The sequence below is a fragment of the Salvelinus alpinus genome, chromosome 26 (assembly GCF_045679555.1).
Source record: "Salvelinus alpinus chromosome 26, SLU_Salpinus.1, whole genome shotgun sequence".
In the NCBI taxonomy this organism is placed as follows: Eukaryota; Metazoa; Chordata; class Actinopteri; order Salmoniformes; family Salmonidae; genus Salvelinus; species Salvelinus alpinus.
Window position 1 is genome coordinate 1,710,711 of NC_092111.1, and position 20,015 is coordinate 1,730,725.

Sequence of the window (20,015 nt, forward strand, 5' to 3'; positions counted from 1 at the left end):
AGTGTTTCCTATCTTCAGAGCAGTTGGAAGCTGGGAGGAGGTGTTCTTATTCTCCATGGACTTTACAGTGTCCCAGAACTTTTTTGAATTTGTGTTGCAGGAAGCAAATTTCTGCTTGAAAAAGCTAGCCTTGGCTTTTCTAACTGCCTGTGTATACTGGTTTCTAGCTTCCCTGAAAAGTTGCATATCACGGGGGCTGTTCGATGCTAATGCAGAACGCCATAGGATGTTTTTCTGTTGGTTAAGGGCAGTCAGGTCAGGAGAGAACCAAGGGCTATATCTGTTCCTGGTTCTAAATTTCTTGAATGGGGCATGCTTATTCAAGATGGTGAGGAAGGCATTTTAAAAAAATGTAATGTTAACATGCATGAAGCCAAGGCTATTACGGTTACAGAAGTCATCAAAAGAGAGCGCCTGGGGAATAGGAGTGGAGCTAGGTACTGCAGGGCCTGGATTCACCTCTACATCACCAGAGGAACAGAGGAGGAGTAGGATAAGGGTACGGCTAAAAGCTATGAGAATTGGTCGTCTAGAACTTCTAGAGCAGAGAGTAAAAGGAAGTTTCTGGGGGCGATAAAATAGCTTAAAGGAATAATGTACAGACAAAGGTATGGTAGGATGTGAATACAGTGGAGGTAAACCTAGGTATTGAGTGATGATGAGAGAGATATTGTCTCTAGAAACATCATTGAAACCAGGTGATGTCATCGCATATGTGGGTGGTGGAACTGTGAGGTTGGATATGGTATAGTGAGCAGGGCTAGAGGCTCTACAGTGAAATAAGCCAATAAACACTAACCAGAACAGCAATGGACAAGGCATATTTACATTAAGGAGAGGCATGCTTAATCGAGTGATCAATAAGGGTCCAGTGAGTAGAGGTTGGTTGGGGTCACGGCGATCCAGACAGCTGGCCGGGTAGATGGCTATCGGTAGCAAGATAGCATAGTATGGAAGTCTATTTGTAGATACCTCGTGCGTTTCCGTCGGTAGGTTAGTGGGGTTCCGTGTGGTAGAGGGGATCAATCCAAATTGGCAAAATAGATATAGTGACCCAAGAAAAAAATAAAAAAAAATAATAATAATAATAGTTGTCCGATATACTTATTCAGATAGCAGCCGATAAGACAGCTAACGGTTAGCGGGCCCCAGATGAGCGTTCAGGTAACGTCGGGACGGAGGTGCCAGTTGGATAACTCCCTCGGGCAGATAACGTCGGCAGTCAGTCGTGAAGGCCCGGTGGGGCTCCGTATCTGCAGCAACAACAAAACAAAAAAAACGGGTCCGGATAGGTGACTGTAGCCCAGGAATGGCTGATGGAACTCCTCAGCTGGCTAGCTCCGGAATGATTTGAGTTTGCTCCGGGATCGACGTAAGCCAATAGTCACACGGTTTGCAGCTAGCTAGCTGCAAATGTCCAGAGCCTGCGGCTGAAATCCGGGGAAACTGAGAGAAAAAAAGTCCCGGAATGCTCCGGTCCGAGTCGCGTTGCACAAAAGTGCCGGTAGATTATCGAGCTAAAGGAATAGCTGATGACCACAAAACGTGGGCAGCTGAAACACCAACGCTAGCCAGCAGACCGGCTAATTTCTGGGCAGCTACAGATTAGCTTCTGGCTAGCTATCGGATAGCTTCTGGTTAGCTTTCTGGCTAGCTTCTGAATTAGCCCCTGGCTAGCTTCCACGGTGGATTTTCAGATTTGAGGTAAATAATACTTTTTTGTAATTGGTGAAGCGGGTTGCAGGAAAGCTTTTGCAGGAAAGCTTTTGTAGTTGAGTTCTTGGATAATAAAATATATAAAAGATATGCGAAGAAAGGTGTAAATATATATACAGTGGGGAGAACAAGTATTTGATACACTGCCGATTTTGCAGGTTTTCCTACTTACAAAGCATGTAGAGGTCTGTAATTTTTATCATAGGTACACTTCAACTGTGAGAGACGAAATCTAAAACAAAAATCCAGAAAATCAAATTGTATGATTTTTAAGTAATTATTTTGCATTTTATTACATGACATAAGTATTTGATCACCTACCAACCAGTAAGAATTCCGGCTCTCACAGACCTGTTAGTTTTTCTTTAAGAAGCCCTCCTGTTCTCCACTCATTACCTGTATTAACTGCACCTGTTTGAACTCGTTACCTGTATAAAAGACACCTGTCCACACACTCAATCAAACAGACTCCAACCTCTCCACAATGGCCAAGACCAGAGAGCTGTGTAAGGACATCAGGGATAAAATTGTAGACCTGCACAAGGCTGGGATGGGCTACAGGACAATAGGCAAGCAGCTTGGTGAGAAGGCAACAACTGTTGGCGCAATTATTAGAAAATGGAAGAAGTTCAAGATGACGGTCAATCACCCTCGGTCTGGAGCTCCATGCAAGATCTCACCTCGTGGGGCATCAATGATCATGAGGAAGGTGAGGGATCAGCCCAGAACTACACAGCAGGACCTGGTCAATGACCTGAAGAGAGCTGGGACCACAGTCTCAAAGAAAACCATTAGTAACACACTACGCCATCATGGATTAAAATCCTGCAGCGCATGCAAGGTCCCCCTGCTCAAGCCAGCGCATGTCCAGGCCCGTCTGAAGTTTGCCAATGACCATCTGGATGATCCAGAGGAGGAATAGGAGAAGGTCGTGTGGTCTGATGAGACAAAAATAGAGCTTTTTGGTCTAAACTCCACTCGCCGTGTTTGGAGGAAGAAGGATGATGAGTACAACCCCAAGAACCCATCCCAACCGTGAAGCATGGAGGTGGAAACATCATTCTTTGGGGATGCTTTTCTGCAAAGGGGACAGGACGAATGCACCGTATTGAGGGGAGGATGGATGGGGCCATGTATCGCAAGATCTTGGCCAACAACCTCCTTCCCTCAGTAAGAGCATTGAAGATGGGTCGTGGCTGGGTCTTCCAGCATGACAACGAAACGAAACACACAGCCAGAGCAACTAAGGAGTGTCTCCATAAGAAGCATCTCAAGGTCCTGGAGTGGTCTAGCCAGTCTCCAGACCTGAACCCAATAGAAAATCTTTGGAGGGAGCTGAAAGTCCGTATTGCCCAGCGACAGCCCCGAAACCTGAAGGATCTGGGGAAGGTCTGTATGGAGGAGTGGGCCAAAATCCCTGCTGCAGTGTGTGCAAACATGGTCAAGAACTACAGGAAACGTATGAGCTCTGTAATTGCAAACAAAGGTTTCTGTACCAAATATTAAGTTCTGCTTTTCTGATGTATCAAATACTTATGTCATGCAATAAAATGCAAATTAATTATTTAAAAATCACACAATGTGATTTTCTGGATTTTCGTTTTAGATTCCGTCTCTCACAGTTGAAGTGTACCTATGATAAAAATTACAAACCTCTACATGCTTTGTAAGTAGGAAAACCTGCAAAATCGGCAGTGTATCAAATACTTGTTCTCCCCACTGTATATACAGGACACGACAATACGAAACAGAAATGACGTCTGAACTGCTAAGCCATCTTGGAATACTATGCCAACATCCTGGGAGGACGGGACACCACCCCTCAACACATTCTGTAACTCTTCTGAAGTCATATCTCGTTTACACAAATACATGCAGCTGCCACCACAACATATATTTTCTGTGATTTACATTCCATTTCTGCGGTACAGTTGATAACCATTGCTATTAACGCTATGAAGCCAACCTTACTGAAGCATAAATCACTCTTTTGGCATATCCCTCTGTGCTGGCACAAATCTACTACTCACTGGAATCGTCTCAGGATTCCTCACCCTTGACCCATCCTCCTCTACTTTCTTCACTGCCTCAACATACGTCCGACATCTTCTGCCTAACTCTGACTCTGGCCTCTTCAACCTGCCTCTCTCGCACCGGACACTTCTGATCCACAGCAACATGGGCACCCCTACAGTTAACACACACAACTTTATCCACCAAAACTACACCCTCTTCTGTCCCATGCCATCCTGTACGCGTCCCACATCTTGGGATCTTCTTCCTACACACTGCTGTGACATGACCATAAACAACACAGTGGATTCAGCACAAAATCTCCAACAGGATAACCGGGTCTGCGACACACCACACTGCGGGCGCCTCAAACAAGAATCTTCAACTTCAATTGCTCGATCTCCACACTAGACGCTACACCAGAAATCACTCTTTTCAATGGTGCCCTGATCCTAAGAGCAAAGAAAGAAACAGATATTGACACAAGTTGCTCACTCTGATCAGAAGACGGCCCTGTCATTGGTTAGAATCTAGCAAAATAAGATTGGCTACTGAATCTGAAAGGGGCGAACGAAGCTGTCTTCTGGTCAGGCTTCGGAGACGGGCACATCGCGCTCCACTCCCTAGCATACTACTCGCCAATGTCCAGTCTCTTGACAACAAGGTTGATGAAATCCGAGCAAGGGTAGCATTCCAGAGAGACATCAGAGACTGTAACGTTCTTTGCTTCACGGAAACATGGCTCACTCGAGAGACGCTAACGGAGTCGGTGCAGCCAGCTGGTTTCTTCACGCATCGCGCCGACAGAAACAAACATCTTTCTGGTAAGAAGAGGGGCGGGGGGGTATGCCTTATGATTAACGAGACGTGGTGTGATCATAACAACATGCAGGAACTCAAGTCATTCTGTTCACCTGACTTAGAATTCCTCACAATCAAATGGCGACCGCATTATCTACCAAGGGAATTCTCTTCGATTATAATCACAGCCGTATATATTCCCCCCCAAGCAGACACATCGATGGCCCTGAACAAACTTTATCTGACTCTTTGTAAACTGGAAACCACACACCCTGAGGCTGCATTCATCGTAGCTGGGGATTTTAACAAGGCTATTCTGAAAACAAAACTCCCTAAATTCTATCAGCATATCGATTGTGCTACCAGGGCTGGTAAAACCCTGGATCATTGTTATTCTAACTTCCGCGACGCATATAAGGCCCTCCCCCGCCTTCCTTTCGGAAAAACTGACCACGACTCCATTTTGTTGCTTCCAACATACAAACAGAAACTAAAACAAGAAGCTCCCTCGCTCAGGTCTGTTCAACGCTGGTCCGACCAATCTGACTCCACGCTTCAAGACTGCTTCGATCATGTGGATTGGGATATGTTCCGCATTGCGTCCAACAACAACATTGACGAATACGCTGATTCGGTGAGCGAGTTCATTAGAAAGTGCATCGGCGACATAATACCCACAGCAACGATTAAAACATTCCCAAACCAGAAACAGTGGATTGATGACAGCATTCACGTGAAACTGAAAGCGCAAACCACTGCTTTTAACCAGGGCAATGTGACCGGAAACATGACCGAATACAAACAGTGTAGCTATTCCATCCGCAAGGCAATCAAACAAGCTAAGTGCCAGTATAGAGACAAAGTAGAGTCGCAATTCAACAGCTCAGACACAAGAGGTATGTGGCAGGGTCTACAGTCAATCACGGATTACAAAAAGAAAACCAGCCCCGTCGCGGACCAGGATGTATTGCTCCCAGACAGACTAAATAACTTTTTTGCTCGCTTTGAGGACAATACAGTGCCACTGACACGGCCCGCTACCAAAACCTGCGGGCTCTCCTTCACTGCAGCCGAGGTGAGTAAAACATTTAAACGCGTTAACCCTCGCAAGGCTGTAGGCCCAGACGGTATTCCCAGCCGCGTCCTCAGAGCATGCGCAGACCAGCTGGCTGGTGTGTTTACGGACATATTCAATCGATCCTTATCCCAGTCTGCTGTTCTCACATGCTTCAAGAGGGCCACCATTGTCCCACTCCAATTTGCTTACCGACCCAATAGGTCCACAGACGACGCAAACGCAACCACACTGCACACTGCCCTAACCCATCTGGACAAGAGGAATACCTATGTGAGAATGCTGTTCATCGACTACAGCTCAGCATTTAACACCATAGTACCCTCCAAACTCGTCATCAAGCTCGAGACCCTGGGTCTCGACCCCGCCCTGTGCAACTGGGTACTGGACTTCCTGACGGGCCGCCCCCAGGTGGTGAGGGTAGGTAACAACATCGCCACCCCGCTGATCCTCAACACTGGGGCCCCACAAGGGTGTGTTCTGAGCCCTCTCCTGTACTCCCTGTTCACCCACGACTGCGTGGCCATGCACGCCTCCAACTCAATCATCAAGTTTGCGGACGACACTACAGTGGTAGGTTTGATTACCAACAACGACGAGACGGCCTACAGGGAGGAGGTGAGGGCCCTCGGAGTGTGGTGTCAGGAAAATAACCTCACACTCAACGTCAACAAAACAAAGGAGATGATTGTGGACTTCAGGAAACAGCAGAGGGAGCACCCCCATATCCACATTGACAGGACAGTAGTGGAGAGGGTAGTAAGTTTTAAGTTCCTCGGTGTACACATCACGGACAAACTGAATTGGTCCACCCACACAGACAGCGTTGTGAAGAATGCGCAGCAGCACCTCTTCAACCTCAGGAGGCTGAAGAAATTCGACTTGTCACCAAAAGCTCTCACAAACTTCTACAGATGCACAATCGAGAGCATCCTGTCGGGCTGTATCACCGCCTGGTACGGCAACTGCTCCGCCCACAACCGTAAGGCTCTTCAGAGGGTAGTGAGGTCTGCACAACGTATCACCGGGGGCAAACTACCTGCCCTCCAGGACACCTACACCACCCGATGTCACAGGAAGGCCAAAAAAATGATCAAGGACAACAACCACCCGATCCACTGCCTGTTCACCCCCTACAATTCAAAAGGCGAGGTCAGTACAGGTGCATCAAAGCTGGGACCGAGAGACTGAAAAACAGCTTCTATTTCAAGGCCATCATACTGTTAAACAGCCATCACTAACACAGAGAGGCTGCTGCCTACATACAAACATACTCGAAATCATTGGCCACTTTAATAAGTGGGTCATTAGTCACTAAAATAATGCCACTTTAATAATATTTACATATCTTACAATACTCATTTCATATGTGTATATACTGGATTCTATACCATCTATTACATCTTGCCTATGACACTTTGTCATCGCTCATCCATATATTTATATGTACATATTCTTATTCCATCCATTTAGATTTGTGTGAATTATTTACTTGATGTGGAACTGTTAGATATTACTTGTTAGATATTACTGCACTGTCGGAACTAGAAGCACAAGCATTTTGCTACACACGCAATAACATCTGCTAACCATGTGTATGTGACTAATAAAATTTGATTTGAATACAAATGCTTCATTTGTAAATGATTTCTGAGTGTTGGAGTGTGCCCCTGGCTATCCTTTGTGCCATCTGGTTTGCTTAATTTAACGAATTTGAAATTATTCATAATGTGGCAGACGGCAGGGAGAGGTGAGGGGAGTGGTTATTGAAGGAAGATCGGAGTGCCAGCAGGTGGCGCCAAAACTGCACTTTCGCAGCCCCTTAATTCCCCTAACCATCATTTCAGTCTCTTTCTGTTAAGCTGGTGAATGAGGACCCAAAAGCGACGTAATAGTAACAGAGTCTTTATTCCAGTATTAAACAAATAATGATTCTCCTGGAATTATCAATGGTCAATCCAAAACAGGAAACTGAAATCCTCTCGTCAATAGAGAGGAACGACTGGAGACGCGACCACAGACTGCAGGTCGCTTCAGGAAGGCACTGGCCGTAGCTGACATAGACACCTGCTCACACGCAGCATCTGAAGAAGGCAAAGAACACGACAGGGCGGAACAAGGACACAGGAACAGCAAACATCAAACAAGAATCCGACCAGGCAGAAGCGGAAAACAGAGGGAGAAATAGGGACTCTAATCAGAGGGCAAAATAGGGGACAGGTGTGAAAGAGTAAATGAGGTCGTTAGGAGAATGAGAAACAGCTGGGAGCAGGAACGGAACGATAGAGAGAGAGAGCGGGAGAGGGAGAGAGGCAGGAGGAGAGAGAGAGAGAGAAAGAGGGAAAGAACCTAATAAGACCAGCAGAGGGAAGCACAGGGACAAGACATTTACATTTACATTTAAGTCATTTAGCAGACGCTCTTATCCAGAGCGACTTACAAATTGGTGCATTCACCTTATGATATCCAGTGGAACAACCACTTTACAATAGTGCATCTAACTCTTTTAAGGGGGGGGGGGGGTTAGAAGGATTACTTTATCCTATCCTAGGTATTCCTTAAAGAGGTGGGGTTTCAGGTGTCTCCGGAAGGTGGTGATTGACTCCGCTGACCTGGCGTCGTGAGGGAGTTTGTTCCACCATTGGGGTGCCAGAGCAGCGAACAGTTTTGACTGGGCTGAGCGGGAACTGTACTTCCTCAGAGGTAGGGAGGCGAGCAGGCCAGAGGTGGATGAACGCAGTGCCCTTGTTTGGGTGTAGGGCCTGATCAGAGCCTGAAGGTACGGAGGTGCCGTTCCCCTCACAGCTCCGTAGGCAAGCACCATGGTCTTGTAGCGGATGCGAGCTTCAACTGGAAGCCAGTGGAGAGAGCGGAGGAGCGGGGTGACGTGAGAGAACTTGGGAAAGTTGAACACCAGACGGGCTGCGGCGTTCTGGATGAGTTGTAGGGGTTTAATGGCACAGGCAGGGAGCCCAGCCAACAGCGAGTTGCAGTAATCCAGACGGGAGATGACAAGTGCCTGGATTAGGACCTGCGCCGCTTCCTGCGTGAGGCAGGGTCGTACTCTGCGAATGTTGTAGAGCATGAACCTACAGGAACATGACATGATCAAAGACAAAACATGACACTTTCAGCAGGATCGCAATAGACCTGGAACCCCGTTCATATCGCAAATTATGTGGGACCTCTGCAAACTAATGAAAATTACCCAGTTGCGCACCTCAGTGTATGACCCGCAGACTGATGGATTGGTGGAAAGATTCAATAGAACCCTGAAGCAGATGCTAAAGAAGGTGATGGAGGCGGATGGAAGGAATTGGGATCAATCTACCCTACCTGATGTTCTCAATCCGAGAAGTGCCCCAAGCTTCAACAGGGTTCTTTCCCTTTGAAGTCCTGTACGGGAGACGGCCACGAGGGCTGCTGGATGTGGCTAAAGAAGCCTGGGAACAGCAACCGTCGCCCCATCGAACGATGGTGGAACAAATGGAAGACATGAGAGACCGGATGGCAGCCCTGTAACCCCTGGTACAGGAACACATGCTGGCTGTTCAAGCGCGGGTGTACAACAGAGGGACTTCCAGCCAGGAGACAAAGTGTTGGTGTTGGTCCCCACATCAGAGAAAGTGGGTGAAGTTAATTATAGGGTCAGACAGCCAGGAGGTAGGCATCTGACCCAGATTTTCCATGCAAATTTGTTAAAGAAATTGAATGCACGTGATGTATTCTACTCTATTCCCCCGAAAAAGGCTACCACAGAGAGCAAGCCGGTGGAGGTGCCACTGGGGGAGCAGCTGAGCCAAGCACAGAAGCAGGAGCTGACGGAGTAGGTTGGCCGGAACCAGGATGTGTTCTCCAATGAACCGGGACACACCGATCTGGTACAGCACAGCATCATCACCGAACCCAGGAAAAGGGTGAAGTTCACACCCTACCGCATACCAGAAGCAAGGAGAAAGGCCGTCAGGACCGAGGTAAAAACGATGTTGGAAGCTGAAATCATTGAATAGTGAGTGGTGCAGCCCCATAGTGTTGGTGCCGAAACCAGATGGCACCATTTGCTTCTGTCATGATTTTAGAAAGTTAAATTAAATCTCAAAGTTCGACGCCTACCCCATGTCCCGAATTGATGAACTAATAGAATGGCTAAGGACTGCCCGATTCAGAGCACTCGACCTGACGAAGGGTTATTGGCAGGTACCCTTAGCTCCCGAGGCTAGGGAGAAAACTGCTTTTGCCACCCCCGACGGACTGTTATACTACAGGAATCTTTGGGTTGTACTGGGCCCCGGCCACCTTCCAGAGGTTGATGAACTGGGTCCTCCGTCCCCATCGTGAGTACGCTGCGGCCTACCTTTATGGTATTGTAATCCATGGGAGAGTGGGAGACCCCTTACGGGGGTCTGGGCTAACAGCTAGCCCAAGGAAATGTCGGGCTCGGCCTGCGGGAGGATGAGTACCTGGGGTACGCGATCGGAAGGGGATGTGTAAAAGCCCAGGTGAAGAAAGTGGAGGAGACCCGGGACTGGCCCCGCCCCCTCATCAAGAAGCAGGTACGCACGTTTGTGGGGTTGACAAATTACTACCGGAGATTTATCCCCCACTTTGCCTCCCTAGCCAGCCCCCTGACAGATCTGACCAGGAACCGTCTGCCCGCCCAGGTGACGTGGCCCGAGGAGAAGGAGAAAGCCTTCCAGGACCTAAAGGGATCCCTGGGTTCGGGACCCGTGGTGATGACCCCAGACTTCTCCAAACCACTGGTGGTACAGACCGATGCGTCTGAAACAGGGGTGGGTGCCGTCCTATCAGAGCTACAAAAAGGTGAGGAACACCCAGTCGTATAAATTAGCCGGAAGCTGTTGTCGCGGGAACAAAGATATTCTACTGTGGAGAATATCTAGCGATGAAGTGGGCGCTGGAGGCGCTCAAACATTACTTTTTGTGAAGGCACTTCACCCTTGTGACGGACCATGCACCACTGGTTTAAATGTCACGGAATAATCAAATCAAATCAAATGTATTTATATAGCCCTTCGTACATCAGCTGATATCTCAAAGTGCTGTACAGAAACCCAGCCTAAAACCCCAAACAGCAAGCAATGCAGATGTAGAAGCACGGTGGCTAGGAAAAACTCCCTAGAAAGGCCAAAACCTAGGAAGAAACCTAGAGAGGAACCAGGCTATGAGGGGTGGCCAGTCCTCTTCTGGCTGTGCCGGGTGGAGATTATAACAGAACATGGCCAAGATGTTCAAATGTTCATAAATGACCAGCATGGTCAAATAATAATAATCACAGTAGTTATCGAGGGTGCAGCAAGTCAGCACCTCAGGAGTAAATGTCAGTTGGCTTTTTTAGCACGTCCGGTGAACAGGTCAGGGTTCCATAGCCGCAGGCAGAACAGTTGAAACTGGAGCAGCAGCAAGGCCAGGTGGACTGGGGACAGCAAGGAGTCATCATGCCAGGTAGTCCTAACGCATGGTCCTAGGGCTCAGGTCCTCCGAGAGAGAGAAAGAAAGAGAGAGAGAAGGAGAGAATTAGAGAGACCATACTTAAATTCACACAGGACACCGGATAAGACAGGAGAAGTCCTCCAGATTTAACAAACTGACCCTAGCCCCCCGACACATTAACTACTGCAGCATAAATACTGGAGGCTGAGACAGGAGGGGTCAGGAGACAGTGTGGCCCCATCCGATGATACCCCCGGACAGGGCCAAACAGGAAGGATATAACCCCACCCACTTTGCCAAAGCACAGCCCCCACACCACTAGAGGGAAATCTTCAACCACCAACTTACCATCCTGAGACAACATTTTACATTTTAGTCATTTAGCAGACGCTCTTATCCAGAGCGACTTACAGTAGAGTGCATACATTTTATTACATTTTTTTACATACTGAGACAAGGATATCCCTACCGGCCAAACCCTCCCTAACCCGGACGACGCTATGCCAATTGTGCGTCGCCCCACGGATCTCCCGGTTGCGGCCGGCTGCGACAGAGCCTGGGCGCGAACCCAGCCCAGCCTGGGCGCGAACCCAGAGACTCTGGTGGCGCAGCTAGCACTGCGATGCAGTGCCCTAGACCACTGCGCCACCCGGGAGACAAGACCGAGTATAGCCCACAAAGATCTCCGCCACGGCACAAACCAAGGGGGGGCGCCAACCCAGACAGGAAGATCACGTCAGTGACTCAACCCACTCAAGTGACGCACGCCTCCTAGGGACTGTATGACAGAACACCAGTAAGCCAGTGACTCAGCCCCTGTAATAGGGTTAGAGGCAGAGAATCCCAGTGGAGAGAGGGGAACCGGCCAGGCACAGACAGCAAGGGCAGTTCGTTGCTCCAGAGCCTTTCCGTTCACCTTCACACTCCTGGGCCAGACTACACTCAATCATATGACCTACTGAAGAGATGAGTCTTCAGTAAAGACTTAAAGGTTGAGACCGAGTCTGCGTCTCTCACATGGGTAGGCAGACCATTCCATAAAAATGGAGATCTATAGGAGAAAGCCCTGCCTCCAGCTGTTTGCTTAGAAATTCTAGGGACAATTAGGAGGCCTGCGTCTTGTGACCGTAGCGTACGTGTAGGTATGTACGGCAGGACCAACTCGGAAAGATAGGTAGGAGCAAGCCCATGTAACGCTTTGTAGGTTAACAGTAAAACCTTGAAATCAGCCCTTAACTTAACAGGAAGCCAGTGAAGCTAGCACTGGAGTAATATGATAATTTTTTGGGGTTCTAGTCACGATTCTAGCAGCCGTATTTAGCACTAACTGAAGTTTATTTAGTGCTTTATCCGGGTAGCCGGAAAGTAGAGCATTGCAGTAGTATAACCTAGAAGTAACAAAAGCATGGATTAATTTTTCTGCATCATTTTTGGACAGAACATTTCAGATTTTTGAAATGTTACGTAGATGGAAAAAAGCTGTCCTTGAAACAGTCTTGATATGTTCGTCAAAAGAGAGATCAGGGTCCAGAGTAACGCAGAGGTCCTTCACAGTTTTATTTGAGACGACTTTACAACCATCAAGATTAATTGTCAGATTCAACAGAAGATCTCTTTGTTTCTTGGGACCTAGAACAAGCATCTCTGTTTTGTCCAAGTTTAAAAGTAGAAAGTTTTCAGCCATTCACTTCCTTATGTCTGAAACACAGGCTTCTAGCGAGGGCAATTTTGGGGCTTCACCATGTTTCATTGAAATGTACAGCTGTGTGTCATCCGCATAGCAGTGAAAGTTAACATTATGTTTTCGAATTACATCCCCAAGAGGTAAAATATATAGTGAAAACAATAGTGGTCCTAAAACGGAACCTTGTGGAACACCGAAATGTACAGTTGATTTGTCAGAGGACAAACCATTCACAGAGACAAACTGATATCTTTCCGACAGATAAGATCTAAACCAGGCCAGAACTTGTCCGTGTAGACCAATTTGGGTTTCCAATCTCTCCAAAAGAATGTGGTGATCGATGGTATCAAAGGCAGCACTAAGGTCTAAGAGCACGAGGACAGATGCAGAGCCTCGGTCTGACGCCAAAGGTCATTTACCACCTTCACAAGTGCAGTCTCAGTGCTATGATGGGGTCTAAAACCAGACTGAAGCATTTCGTATACATTGTTTGTCTTCAGGAAGGCAGTGAGTTGCTGCGCAACAGCCTTTTCTAGAATTTTTGAGAGGAATGGAAGATTCCATATAGGCCGATAGTTTTTTATATTTTCTGGGTCAAGGTTTGGCTTTTTCAAGAGAGGCTTTATTACTGCCACTTTTAGTGAGTTTGGTACACATCCGGTGGATAGAAAGCCGTTTATTATGTTCAACATAGGAGGGCCGAGCACAGGAAGCAGCTCTTTCAGTAGTTTAGTTGGAATAGGGTCCAGTATGCAGCTTGAAGGTTTAGAGGCCATGATTATTTTCATCATTGTGTCAAGAGATTTAGTACTAAAACACTTAAGTGTCTCTCTTGATCCTAGGTCCTGGCAGAGTTGTGCAGACTCAGGACAGCTGAGCTTTGGAGGAATACGCAGATTTAAAGAGGAGTCCGTAATTTGCTTTCTAATGATCATGATCTTTTCCTCAAAGAAGTTCATGAATTTATTACTGCTGAAGTGAAAGCCATCCTCACTTTGGGAATGCTGCTTTTTAGTTAGCTTTGCGACAGTATCAAAAATACATTTTGGATTGTTCTTATTTTCCTCAATTAAGTTGGAAAAATAGGATGATCGAGCAGCAGTGAGGGCTCTTCGATACTTACCAAGCTAGTCGGAAGACTTCCAGTTTGGTGTGGCGCCATTTCCGTTCCAATTGTCTGGAAGCTTGCTTCAGAGCTCGGGTATTTTCTGTATACCAGGGAGCTAGTTTCTTATGACAAATATGTTTTGTTTTTATGGGTGTGACTGCATCTAGGCTATTGGGCAAGTTTCAATTGAGTTCCTCAGTTAGGTGGTTAACTGATTTTTGTCCTCTGACGTCCTTGGGTAGGCAGAAGGAGTCTGGAAGGGCATCAAGGAATCTTTGTGTTGTCTGAGAATTTATAGCACAACTTTCGATGCTCCTTGGTTGGGGTCTGAGCAGATTATTTGTTGCGATTGCAAACGTAATAAAATGGTAGTCCGATAGTCCAGGTATATGAGGAAAAACATTAAGATCTACAACATTTATTCCATGGGACAAAACTAGGTCCAGAGTATGACTGTGGCAGTGAGTAGGTGGTCCATAGACATGTTGGACAAAACCCACTGAGTCGATGATGGCTCCGAAAGCCTTTTGGAGGGGGTCTGTGGACTTTTCCATGTGAATATTAAAATCACCAAATATTAGAATATTATCTGCTATGACTACAAGAATTCAGGGAACTCAGTGAGGAACGCTGTATATGGCCCAGGAGGCCTGTAAACAGTAGCCATAAAAAGTGATTGAGTAGGCTGCATAGATTTCATGACTAGAAGCTCAAAAGATGAAAACGTCATTTTTTTTTGTTGTAAATTGAAATTTGCTATCTTAAATGTTAGCAACACTTCCGCCTTTGCGGGATGCACGGGGGATATGGTCACTAGTTTAACCAGGAGGTGAGGCCTCATTTAACACAGTAAATTCATCAGGCTTAAGCCAGGTTTCAGTCAGGCCAATCACATCAAGATTATGATCAGTGATTAGTTCATTGACTATAACTGCCTTTGAAGTGAGGGATCTAACATTAAATAGCCCTATTTTGAGATGTGAGGTATCACGATATCTTTCAATAATGACAGGAATGGAGGAGGTCTTTATCCTAGTGAGATTGCTAAGGCGAACACCGCCATGTTTAGTTTTGCCCAACCTAGGTCGAGGCACAGACACAGTCTCAATGGGGATAGCTGAGCTGACTACACTGACTATGCTAGTGGCAGACTCCACTAAGCTGCCTGCTGCCTGGCCTGCACCCTATTTCATTGTGGAGCTAGAGGAGTTAGAGCCCTGTCTATGTTGGTAGATAAGATGAGAGCACCCCTCCAGCTAGGATGGAGTCCGTCACTCCTCAGCACGCCAGGCTTGGTCCTGTTTGTGGGTGAGTCCCAGAAAGAGGGCCAATTATCTACAAATTCTATCTTTTGGGAGGGGCAGAAAACAGTTTTCAACCAGCGATTGAGTTATGAGACTCTGCTGTAGAGCTCATCACTCCCCCTAACTGGGAGGGGGCCAGAGACAATTACTCGATGCCGACACATCTTTCTAGCTGATTTACACGCCGAAGGTATGTTGCGCTTGGTGACCTCTGACTGTTTCATCCTAACATCGTTGGTGCCGACGTGGATAACAATATCTCTATACTCTCTACACTCGCCAGTTTTAGCTTTAGCCAGCACCATCTTCAGATTAGCCTTAACGTCGGTAGCCCTGCCCCCTGGTAAACAGTGTATGATCGGACAGTAACGCTCGGGTCACCCGCTGGTTCCTATCCTTACAGTTGTTTTGCTTTCTCTGTCATCCACAGATCAGGTGCAGCTCATGCAGCCCAGGGGGTTGGCAGACAGCAGGGAGAGGTGAGGTGAGTGGTGATTGAAGGAAGATATGGACTACCTACCCCAACGAGGCAAGCCGGTGGATCGTTAAGCCATTGAGTGCTTGGAGATAAATGAGGAAGCGGGCTGCACAAAGAGGGAGAAGACCGAGAGGGAAACACTTGTTATGGAGAGTGTGAGTAGCGAGATAATTATCTGCACGATTACCCGTTGTGAACGGGTTGCTGGATTCCCCCCTTTCCCAAATATTTCTAATAAATTCCCCATTTGCATTCTAGTTGTGCTCCTTGTGCGTGTTTGGTTATTGAACTTGGTGATGTGGAAACCCCACACCCTTGAGCCAGCTACAATACTTTTACATTTACTTTTGATACTTAAGTATATTTAAACCAAATACTTTTAGACTTTTACTCACATAGTAGTTTACTGGGTCACTTTTAATTGAGTAATTTTCTATTAATGTATCTTTACTTTTACACAAGTATGACAGTTGGGTACTTTTTCCACCACTGCTCTCCGCTGGACACCCTGGCATCACCCGCACCATTCAATCCATCTACGCTAAGTACTGGTGGCCCACCTTGGCGCAGGATGTCACCCGCTATGTCAACTCCTCCCCAGGACACGCTACAGCAGGGAGACTCCTTCCCCTTCCTGTGCCTCAGCGGCCTTGGTCCCATCTGTTCATACATTTCGTTACTGATCTCCCTCCGTCTGATGGTTTCACCACTATTATGATTGTTGTGGACAGATTCTCTAAATTCTGCCATTTTATCTCTCTCTCTGGTCTCCCTACCACTCTCCAGGTCGCTGAGGCCCTGTTCCAGCAGGTCTTCCGGCACTATGGCCTTCTGGAGGACATTGTCTCCGACCGTGGCCCCCAATTCACGTTGCGGGTATGGAGAGCCTTCATGGAGAAGCTGGGAGCAACAGCCAGCCTCACATCAGGGTACAGGCCTCAGTCCAATGGGCAGGTGGAGAAGACCAACCAGGAGGTTCCTTAGGAGTCACTGCCAGGACCAGCAGGGGGAGTGGGCCCGTTACCTTCCCTGGGTGCAGTACGCCCAGAACTCACTTCGTCACTCCTCCACCGAGCTGACTCCCTTCCAGTGCATCCTGGGATATCAGCCAGCGCTCGCCCCGTGGACCCAGAGCCATACCGAAGCCCTTGCGGTGGACAAGTGGTTCCAGCGCTCAGAGGAAGTTTGGAACACTGCCCACGTAAGGCTCCAGTGCCCCACCCGCTCCGCCTGCCCTGCCAGTCTTCAGGAGGGTCTAACAGGTAACATATAATTTACAACTCTCCACCAACTACCGGATCTCACCCTCTTTTCATGTTTTCCTTCTCAGGCCGGTGGTTCCTGGTCCCCTGGCTGATGCCGTCCCCCGCAACACCCCTCTGCCTCCCCTGGACATTGATGGGACCCACGCCTATGCAGTCAGGTCCTTACCGGACTCCTGACGTCGTGGGGGTCAGCTTCAGTACCTGGTGGACTGGGAGGGATATGGTCCAGAGGAGCGCTGTTGGGTCCTGGTGGCTGACATCCTGGACCCCAACATCGTCCGGGATTTCCATCTCCGCCGTCCGGACCTGCACGATCCCCGCCCTCGGGGCCGTATTCCTGGCCGGTGTCGTTTTGCCGCTGGAGTCGCATGTCAGGGTGGGGGTACTGTCACGCCTACTCCCGCACTCCATCTCCAGCACTTGACATCGCCGGTTTAATAACCACCGGTCCTGGCACCATCATTACACACACCTGGACGTCGCCATCATTTTGATTGCTCCCTTTATTTAGCCTTCAGTAGCCTCATTCATCAGGCAGTATTGGTTTTGTCTCATTCAGTACGCTTTTCCTGTTGTTTGTTTATCTGCCTTTTATTATTATTAAACTCACTTTTTGCACCTGCATCCTGATTATCAACGTTTATGTTACAGATTCCACTGTAATGCATCAATCTCATCAACAGTCTTTGACACCTGATAGGAACATTGTCCAAGTCCTTGCTGTTAATGAGGGGCACAAGGGGTTTGTGGTTGGTGACCAGCCTGAAGCTATGTAGTCCGTAAAGGTACTTCTCAAAGCGTTCACAAGCCCACACGCTCACTAAATACTATTTTTCTTACTTGTCTCTGCATCACTCAGATGCCTGCTGCAGTAGGCGACTGGTTTCCAGTCCTCACCATGCTGTTGAAATAGGACACCTCCTACTCCATAGATGCTGGCATCAGCTGACACTGCTGTAGGCTTCCTGGAATCATAATAAGTTAACTCTGGAGCAGTGGTTAGTGAGTGTTTAAGTCTCTGAAATGCAGCCTCCTGTGTGTGTCCCCAGGCCCACTACCTTTGTTTTGAGGAAGTCGTAGAGCAGCTGCCTCAGTGGATAGCTCGGGAATGTATTTCCCCACATACTGTACTATCCCGAGGACACGCTTCAGCTCGCTGACGTTCTGGGGCTGAGGGAAGTTGCTTATCCCTATGAACGTTTTTGGGTCTGGCCTGGTGCAAAGCTGGCTTTGTTTGAACTTACACTTGTCCTTCTTGAGCTTGAGGCCTGTTGCTTCAGTGACTTAGAGCATGTTTCCCAGGCTCTTGTCATGTTCCTTCTCAGAATTGGCATAGATCAGTACATCGTCAATGTATATTTCCACACCCTCGAGCCCTTGCAGAGTTTCCGTCATTCTCCTTTGAAAAATCTTGGGGGCACTCATTATTCTGAACAGGAGATGTTTGAAGCGGTATCTCCCAAAAGGGGTGATGAAAGTAGTCAGCTTGCTTCTCTCCTTGTCTAGAGCGATTTAGTAGAACCCACTAGCTGCATCAAGCGAGGTGAACACTGGCTTTTGACAGTTTCGACACGATTTCCTCCAGCGTAGGAAGAATGTACTTTACCCTTTTCACTACTTTGTTCAGTGGTTTTAGATCGACACAGATTTGAACGTTGCCATCTGGTAGCACTGGCACCATAGTGGCACACCATTCTGTCAGCTCGGTTACTTTTACCACTATGTCCTTGTTTTCTATGCGATTTAGCTCCATTCACTTTAGCCATTAGCGGCAGCAGCACTCTCCTGGCAGCATGTACTGCGTATGGCTTGGCATCTTCTTTTAGGACTACTGTACTATTGTTCCTTGTAGCTAGTGTTAGCCTGAAACTGACTTAGACACTTTAACTCGCCCCCTGGGCTGCTCAGACACACCTCAGCAGGGTGCAATTTTCTCCTCTGTGAGAGTTGCTTAAAAGTCTCTTCACTAATAATGTCTGCACCTGTGTCTATTTTATTTTTTATTTTACTTTTACCCATTTTTTTCTCCCCAATTTCGTGGTATCCAATTGGTAGTTACAGTCTTGTCTTATCTCTGCAACTCCCGTACAGACTCGGGAGAGGCGAAGGTCGAGAGCTGTGCATATTCCGAAACACAACCCAGCCAAGCCGCTCTGCTTCTTGACACAAGCCAGCCACACCAATGTGTCGTAGGAAACACCATACACCTGGCGACCGTGTCAGCGTGCATTGCGCCCGGTCCGCCACAGGAGTCGCTAGAGTGCGATGGGACAAGAACATTCCTGCCGGCCAAAACCTCCCCTAACCTGGACGACGCTGGGCCAATTGTGTGCCACCCCATTAGTCTCCCGTTCACAGCCGGCTGCGACAGAGCCTGGACTCGAACCAGGATCTCTAGTGGCACAGCTAGCACTGCGATGCAGTGCCTTAGACCTCTGTGCCACTCAGGAGGCCGCCGGTGTCTATTTTAAAGCTTGTATGCGTGTCCCCTATGTTGAGCAGCACAGTTGTTCTCTCTAGCCAGAAAATGGACTTGATCTATCTCTTCTGTGATCTCCTTCACAGATTGTGGTTTGCTTTTACACACACATACCAAATGTCCTTTCTTATTAGAGTTGTTGAACGCTGGGCATCTTTCCTGGTTAGCATGCCTGCTTTTACCACATCTTTCACATTTCCTTGCATTGTGGCTTGTTTTAGCGCCGCCATGTCCTTGACTCAAACCCGTTTTCTCCCCATAGCCCTCTCTCGTCCTAACAGAGCTGCTGCTAGCTGCATACTGTATTAGCCGTGCATTGGTCTAGTATATGTTCATCCACTACTTAACGGTCTTGTATATGTTCATCCCTTTTAGCACCAAAATAAAATACAATTTTATTTGTCACATACACGTGTTTAGCAGATTTTATTGTGGGTGTAGCGAAAAACTTGGTTCTAGCTCCAACAGTGAAATAAAACTAACAAGTAATATATAACAATTTCAGAACAATACACACAATACACACAAATCTAAAGTAAAGGAATGGAATTGAGAATATATAAGTATTTGGGCGAGCAATGTCAGAGCGGCATAGACTAAGATTCAGTAGAATGGGATAAAATACAGTATATACATACAGT